Below are 6,072 nucleotides of genomic sequence, written 5' to 3' on the forward strand. Positions count from 1 at the left end.
GGCAAATGTGTGGAGAGTAGGGGGCAATAGGACTGCAGCTCCTAAGGGATTCTGAGGGCCATCACCCCTATTAGTGTGTTGAGTTTTGATTTCTTTACTTATTCTGCTTATAAAAGCAGTAAAAATCTCATGTAAAAAATTACTAAAATGTAATCCCCACTTCAGAGTAGTAAGAATTTTATGGTATCCTTTTCATGTTAGTACCTGTAAATTTTCCTCATTTTTCAACTACATGTGGTCCTTTTTTGACCACTTTCCTATTCATGGGTATTGATACTGTTTGCAGTACTTTCTACTGTTACAAATGATGCTTTATAATAAACATCATTTTTTTTTGAGACAGAGTCTTGCTCTGCTGCCTGGGCTAGAGTGCTGTGGCATCAGCCTAGCTCACAGCAACTTCAGACTCTGGAGCTCAAGCGATCCTGCTGCCTCAGCCTCCCGAATAGCTGGGACTACAGGCATGCGCTACCATGACTGGCTAATTTTTTTCTGTATATTTTTAGTTGTCCAGCTAATTTGTTTCTATTTTTTTTTAGTAGAAATGGGGTCTTGCTCTTGCTCAAGGAGGTCTTGAACTCCTGAACTCAAATGATCCTCCCACCTTGGCCTCCCAGATTGCTAGGATTACAGGTGTGAGCCACCACGACCGACCTATAATAAACGTCTTCTGTGCAATATTGTAAACATGAGTTTTTATAGGATAAATTGCTGGAAGTGAAATTGTTGGCTTAAATAGTAACATTTCGATAGGTTTTGCCAAATTATAACCCCAAGGCCAGGAGTGGTGGCTCACATCTGTAATCCTAGCACTCTGGGAGGTGGAGGCGGGTGAATCATTTGAGCCCAGGAGTTCGAGACCAGCCTGAGCAAGAGCGAGACCCTGTCTCTACTAAAAATAGAAAGAAATTAACTGGACAAATAAAAATATATAGAAAAAATTAGCCAAACCTGGTGGCACATGCCTGTAGTCCCAGTTACTCGGGAGGCTGAGGCAGGAGGATTCCTTGAGCCCCCCAGGAGTTTGAGGTTGCTGCGAGTTAGGCTGATGCCACAGCACTCTAGCCCAGGCAACAGAGTGAGACTCTGTCTCAAGAAAAATTATACCCCCCAAATATTATTTAAATACATGACCAACCATGTTAATACGTAATTTTAGAAAACTACCTATGGAATCTAAGAAGTCACGTTATAGACTTTAATTAATAGTAAGAGTAGATGAGCCTCATAATTGAGTTGGGGAAGTTAGACTTTGAATATAGAGAAATGTAGGCTGGATGATAATTCTGACATGTGGATTTGTTACTTATTGAGTAACTATGCCTAAGAGGGCTTTCATTAGCTCAATGTCAACTAGGTATATAGTATTTTGTAGCCTGGAAGTTTCAGTCCAAGGCCACAGAATAAGGACCAGGTCAGGCGTGGGGAACTTGTGGCCTTCTAGGTCCTGAAGTCTAAATCCAAATTTTTGAAGCCATGTGGCCTTTTGACTAAATCCAAATTTTACAGAATAAATCCTTTTATTTTTATTAATATGTTTTTGTTTCTTTTATATCTTTATTTTTAAAATGACATATTTAAAATACCAAAGAATAAAATAATTTCAATGAAATAATCCTCCCAGACTGACTGGCACAATTAGAACATTAGTAAGCCATAAGGGCTAAATTGATGGCTGCTATGCTCATGATTTAGTTCTAATTTCCCCCACCTGACTGGTGCCAGTACTGCTCTAGGCTGGTTGGTGAGAGTTTATGGGGGTCAAGTATGCCAGTCTGTTATCAGCTTTTGACAGTGGTGCACTGTGTTCTGTTTGAAGTGATATGTATGACTAGTTGCACAGCTCAACGGTATTTTTTAATTTTTCCTGCTTAACAGCCTATCGTGTCAAAGAAGACAGAGAATGCTGAAGGAAGAAAACAGATTTTTTAATGAGGATTGGGAATTGCAATATTATCATGTTTCTGCTAAAGATAAGATGATTTGCTTGCTTTGTGGTACTATGACATCAACATTAAAGAAATTCAGTTGCTCATCAGCATTATAACACTCATAAGGACCATAAATATTTTAAATTGGAGGGAGAGGCACGAAAGGTTGTATTGCAGAAATTAAAAGATGCAAAGCAAAAGCAAAGACAATTCTTTGAAGCAGCAGTAAGACCTGGAAATAATGCCACTGAAGCAATTTATAGAAAAAAGGGAAGCTGTTCAGTGATGTAGAAATTGTGAAAGAATGAATTATCGAAGTTGTAGGATGTTTAGACACCAATAACATTTCAAAGTACAGACAACTGCCTCTTTCAAGAAGAACCATAACTGTTCAACTTAACAGAACCACTTCATGAAGTACTTAAAAGGAAAATATATATTATTCAATCACTTTGGATGAATCAGCTGATACTACTGACTCAGTGCAGGTATTATATTTCATTGAGGTCATAACAGTTTCTTTGCTATGAAGAATTACTTGCTTTGGGCACTCTTGTGAAGTGAACAGAACACAGGAAATAGATATCTTCAAAATAAATGTGAAATTGGTAAATTTAGTTAGTGTATGTACAGATGGTGCACTTTCCATGACAGGAAAACATGAAGGGTTTATTGCAGAGATTAAAAAAACATATATATTAACAGATCCAGATGTTCTCATTTCTTTTCCTTGCATCTTGCATCAGCAAAATCTCTGTCCTAAAGCTACTATTTTTAAGTGACACTTTGCAACAAGTTATAAGTATTGTTAACTATGTTTGTGCAAATGCAACACAGTGTCATCAGTTTCATAATATGCTAAGGTTGAATGATGAGGTATTTAGCCTTTATTTACCATATTATTCTAAAGTGCTTTGGCTATTGCTGGGGCAGGTGTTAGCCAACATTTTGTCTCTGTAAGAATAGTTATTATAAATTTTATTAAGCAATGTGAATTATTGAAAGAAGATTTCTATAGGAATGTAGAGGAATCTATAGGAATGATTATATGTCCAATCAAAATGACTTGAATATTTCTTTGCAAGGTAAAACTAAGTATATTTAGTATGTGGCAAAAAAATCCAAGCATTTCAAAAAAAAAAGCTTTCTTTTTTCAAAACACTTCTTCAAAAGGAAATTTCAGATGAACATTTTCCCCAGTTAGCAAAGGTCATTGATGAGTAGGATGATATATGCAAATAATGTGAAGAATAGGCACCTGTTGTAGACCTATTAATTGGACAATACAACGAAAGGTTCACTGACTTTGAGAATCATGACATCACACTCAAATTAGCATTTCAGCTTCACCTAGTTGAGATCACCGAGGCACCTAAAGAACTGCAGATGAAATTGAGTTCTCAGTAGGTGACATTTTAAAGTCCATTGTTTTATGCTAAGAATGATCCAATTGAAATATGGAAAAATGCAGTAGCCTTCAGCAACGTGCCTGAAAAATGTTTTTCTAATGCTTTTCAACCACTTATTCCTGCAAATCTACATTCTCCTACTTGACTCAAATCAAGATGTCCTTAAGGTCACAAATGACTGGTACCCACCTAGAGGATCCGCTGAAACTGGGGACCTTCGTGCTTCAACCAAATATTCAAATGCTTTCCTACAAAAAGCAGACACAACAAAGTCATTAAAAAGTCAGTTAGCTTTAAAATTAACAAATAGTTTTCATTTTTTGAAATTACTAAGTACATAGTAGTTAGATTTTTACAAAATAATGTACATTTTTAAGTATATCTCATTGAGGTTTCTTGAGTGCAGCCTTATTTGATTTCTGCTAAATTCATGTGGACTTCCAACATGAAAAGTTTCCCCTGGTGTGGACTAGGTGGTACACTAATTAAGTTTGTAGATAATAAGGGGCTTGGAGGGTTAGCCTTTTGTGGAAATTAGTGGAGTATAGCAATATAGGACACAACATTGGCCTTGGAGTCAGCAGACCTGGGTTTGAATTCCAGCTCTACCACTTAATAGCTTTGTCATCTTGGGCAAGTTTATTAACCTCATTCTTAGTGTTTTCTTATCTCTAAAATATGGCTCAAACCTTCTACATAGAAGTATCATAAGGGTTGAATAAGTGTACAGGGCTTTCACATCATAGAACTCTGCGGAACACCAGGTGGAATACAATGTTGTTGAGGTTTGTTTTATGACTTAGTATATGGTCTGTTTTGGAGAATGTTTCATGTACGCTTAGGAAGAATGCTATTATTAGGTGAAGTATTCTGTAGATGGGCATTAGATCTAGTTGGTTTATAGTGTTTTTCAAGTCTTTGATTTCATTGTTGATTTTTTTTGCCTAGTTCTATTCTTAATTGAAAATGGGGTATTGAAGTCTCCAAGTACTTGTTGAATTGTTTTATTTCATTTAGTTTTTGTTTCATACATTTAAGGATCTGTTGTGTAGTATATATATATGTGTATATATATATATGTTTAAAATGTTCTATCTTCTTGATCTGTTGGCCCATTTATAATTATAAAATGTTCTTAATCCTTTGTACCATTTTTTGTTTAAAGTCTATTTTTATTTTGTCTGATAGTGGTATGACTACTCCAGCTTTCTATGACTGCTGTTTGTATATCTTTTCTTTTTACTTTCAACTCTTTTGCATCTTTCAATCTAATGTGTGTCTCCTGTAGACAACATATAGTTGGATTTTGTTTTTTGCCCAGTCTGGCACTTTTTGCTTTTGGGTTGGATTATTTAATCTATTCACATTTGGTATTAATATAGTTGGACTTAGATCTGCCACTTTTGTTTTCTTAGATCTGCCACTTACTTTTGTTTTCTATGTGTTTACTTTTTGTTCCTCTATTCTGTCTGGCTTCCTTTTGCATTAAGTGAAGATTTTTTAGCGTAACATTTTAATTCCTTTTTAATTTTTTCAACTTTTTTGAAGTGTTTTTTGTAGTGGTTGCTCTAGGTCTTACAATGAATCTTATTGGAAACTACTTCATGTTTATATTATTTCATTGAGATAAAGAAACTTTTCTTTTATACAGCTCATTTCCCTCTTACCTGTGTGTGTGCATGCGTGCTGCTATTGCTCTACACATTGCATCCGATATATTTCAAACTTAACAATACCTTCTTATGGTTATTATTTTATATAACTTTGTGTCTTTTAAAGAAATTGAGCTAGGACGTAATTATAGCATTTGTTATATTAATATTACCTTCTTATTTGTCATTTCTGGGTTTTCTTCATTTCTTCCTGTGGATTTTAGCTACCATTTGAAGTCATTTCCTTAGTGCAATACAGCTTTGCTCCCATCCATCTCCTCTGTGCTTTTATTTGCAAAAGTATTAGATTTCTATATGTTATATTTCCAAAAATACAGTTGTGTGTATGTTCTATACAATTGGTTTTTTTAAACTAGTTAAGAGAAGAAAGAAGTAATATGCATTTATACTGTTAAATAACATACTTATCTTTACCAGTGCTCTTTGTTTTTTCATGTGAATTGGATTACTGCCAGGAGTCACCAGTTTTTAGCTTGAAGTATTTCTAGAAGGGAGTATCTGTTAGCAATGGATCTTCTCAGTTTTTGTTTATTTTACTTTTGAATATCTTTGCCTTTATTTTGTATTCAAATTTTGAATGTCTTTATTTTGCCTTCGTTTTGTTTCTATTTTTTTGTTTTGTTTTGTTTTAGTATATGTGCTGCCGAAGTGAGCACTTGTTTCTGTTTTTGAACTTTTTTTTTTGAGACATAGTACAGTGGCATCATCATAGCTCACTGCAACTTCAAATTCCTGGGCTTGAACTATCCTCCTGCCTGAGCCCCCTGAATAGCTGGAACTACAGACATGTGCCACCACACCTGGCTGATTTTTCTATTATTTTGTAGAGATGAGGTCTTGCTCTTGGTTAGGCTAGTCTCGAACTCCTGTCCTCAATCAATGTTCCCGCCTTGGCCTCCCAAAGTGCTAGGATTACACTTGTGAGCCACCATGCCCGCTGTTTTTGAACACTTTCCTTTTTTTTGTTTTTTCTTTTTTTTGTGTCATCCTTGCGCAGGGGCCATGCTAATCTTCTCTGTATCGTTCCAATTTTAGTATATGTGCTGCTGAAGCGAGCAC

General features: G+C 35.5%; 1 pseudogene; it reads right to left on the reverse strand.

The window, feature by feature from the left end:
- Positions 1-5,959: 5,959 nt before the first annotated feature.
- On the reverse strand, positions 5,960-6,072 carry LOC123622030 (annotated as a pseudogene).

The sequence above is a fragment of the Lemur catta genome, chromosome 16 (assembly GCF_020740605.2).
Source record: "Lemur catta isolate mLemCat1 chromosome 16, mLemCat1.pri, whole genome shotgun sequence".
NCBI classification, from domain to species: domain Eukaryota; kingdom Metazoa; phylum Chordata; class Mammalia; order Primates; family Lemuridae; genus Lemur; species Lemur catta.